The sequence below is a fragment of the Terrapene carolina genome, unplaced genomic scaffold (assembly GCF_002925995.2).
Source record: "Terrapene carolina triunguis isolate 2854851 unplaced genomic scaffold, T_m_triunguis-2.0 Scaffold21, whole genome shotgun sequence".
NCBI classification, from domain to species: Eukaryota; Metazoa; Chordata; order Testudines; family Emydidae; genus Terrapene; species Terrapene triunguis.
In genome coordinates, this window is record NW_020664372.1 from 28003118 (window position 1) to 28005727 (window position 2610).

Sequence of the window (2610 nt, forward strand, 5' to 3'; positions counted from 1 at the left end):
ATTCCACTGCTGGGGTTCTACTTTATTTAAGTCCAAATAAACACAAAATTAAATCTCTTCCACCCAGACCCCAGCCTCTCCTCCTCAAAGGGTTGTCTCTTCCTGCTCTGTGAGCAGCTGGAGAAGGTGTAAGGCCTGCCCTCCCTTCTGGCTGTCACTCGAGCACCTCACTCTGCTCTTTCCTTGAATGAGGAGCCCCCAGCCCACCTTCCCAGAGCTGGGATTACAATCAAATAGACCTTTCTGCTCCCTGCAGCACCCACCGGCAGTTGCTTCTTCAGGTCAGCTGCAGCTTCCCAGAATTCTATCCTGCCTGGCACTGCCAGCCTGCCCAGCTGCAGCATTACTGGCTCCCACTCAAGCCCCTTCCACTCCTTCATGCCTCTGTCTTATATCCATAGGTCTGGCAGGAGTTAGTCACTTGACCAAAATCATTTTGCCTCCTGGGAAGATGATCTGAGCTTGTCACAGGTAGTGCTGAGGCCCATCTCCTCTTAAGAGGCCAATCATCCTGTGACACTAACACTGTGTTAGGTGCAACTTTGCAGTCAGTAGAGACAAAGCCAGTTGTGTTTAACATTATGTCAGCTCATCATCAATAAATATTACTGGTAGCATAGGGTAACCAGGACTGACTAACATGGTATTAAACATGGCTTGTCCCTGCAACATTGAGTTTAACAATGTGCTATTTAACATGACTCTTCAAGGTCATATTTTAACATGACTTAATTTTCTAATGAAGACAAGGCCAATAGTAATAATATGACCAATGAATGTCACTGTTGCATGACTAAATATCACCTTTGAGTAGTATATAGAAATCCCTTGTGGATTTACAACTCCTTTTAGTTGTAAATCCACAGTTCAGAGAATCAGGCAGGAAAGAGGCAAAATTGAGACATCTCACGTGTCTTTTCTATCCTCTGCCATTTGCATAGAATTTTACTGTCTCAAACAAAGCCTACAACCCAGGTGCATTGAAAATTACAGACCCAAGATGGAGTCCAGGGTCACATGAGCATATCACATGCCTTTACATAGTTTTGATGACTCACAGGGAGTGGCCATTGGCCCCTTGGAGACTGAGGCATCTGCAGGAAGAGCTATCTGGGCGGGATGAGTTTCTTCTATGGCCCATTGTTAGAGTGAAGTGTTCTTAAAGGGCCATCAACACATACATGGCTCTAATGTAAATTCTATCTGGTGGGTGTTACTCAAGAATACAACACATGTATAAGATACCAGTGCACAGTCAATATTCATGTAATATTCATAAAGATAAATATTCATAAAAATGATACGTGCATATAAACAGGATAATCATATTTGATGGATTGTAACTTTTCCATTGATACATTACATGACATACTTTGTACAAGATTTGTTGCAATTGTATAGCAGTGGTAATATCAATGATATAAATGGTCATATTCAATCATACAGCATTACATTGCCATCTTCTGAAACTTTCCTGATATATAGGTCTACAGCGCAGGACCCATTAGTGGACAATAGCTTAACAGCTAAATGTACAGTCACATACAGTCCCACAATCTATGGCTACTGTAAAAATGCAGAGAGAGTCCAATGTTCAAAGATGAGCTACAAATTAATTTCTATCCCTTTATATTTAAAGGCACTTATAAACCATATATGGAGCCAAATTCTGCCCGAGCTTACATATCAGTGGGATTGCAGAGGGTGTAAATAATAACTTAAGAACAGGGCTATACTGGGTGAGACCAATGATCCATCTAGCCCAGTATCCTGTCTCTGACAGTAGCCAGTGCCAGATGCTTTAGAGCAGTGGTTCTTAACCTGGGGTGCATGCACCCCCTGGGGGGTGCGAGATGCCCTTTCTGGGGGTGTGAGACATGCCAGATTTTTTTAGAAGATAAATCATCGAAAACACAAATTAAGCACAGGCACGTAAGTACAGCTACTTTTTTTCATCAAACCTATGTATTTATTAACGTTATATGTTTTTTAATGATTACTGTAATATACAAACAAAAAAATATATATCTAGGTTTAAAGGATGAGAGAACATATTTTGATTTTTGATAAGGGGTGTGAGAACATATTTTGAGAACCAAAGGGGTGCAGGCTGCAGTATCATAGAATATCAGGGTTGGAAGGAACCTCAGAAAGTCATCCAGTCCAACCCCCTGCTCAAAGCAGAACCAATCCCCAGACAGATTTTTGCCCCAAATAGCCCCCTCAAGGATTGAACTCAACCCTGGATTTAGCAGGCCAAAGTTCAAACCCCTGAGCTATCCCTCCCCCCAAAAAATGATAGCTACCAGGAGTGGGGCTTGAACCCACACGGGCATACGTCCATTGGAGCTTAAGTCCAACACCTTAACCACTCAGCCATCCTGGTGTAGGTAAGGGTTAAGAACCACTGCTTTAGAGGGAATGAATAGAAAAGGGCAATTTTGAGTGATCCATCCCCTGTTGTCCAGTCCCAGCTTGCATACTTGAAGATTTAAGGACACCTGAGGTATGGAGTTGTGTTCCTGACAATCTTGGCTAATAGCCACTGATGGACCTATCCTCCATGAACTTATTTAATTCTTATTTGAACCCAGTTTACATATATGAGAT

General features: G+C 42.2%; 1 non-coding gene across 1 annotated transcript; it reads right to left on the reverse strand.

The window, feature by feature from the left end:
• Nucleotides 1-2303: 2303 nt before the first annotated feature.
• Nucleotides 2304-2386, reverse strand: TRNAL-UAA. Its single transcript has one exon. It is a non-coding gene; the product is annotated as a tRNA-Leu (tRNA).
• Nucleotides 2387-2610: the final 224 nt, after the last annotated feature.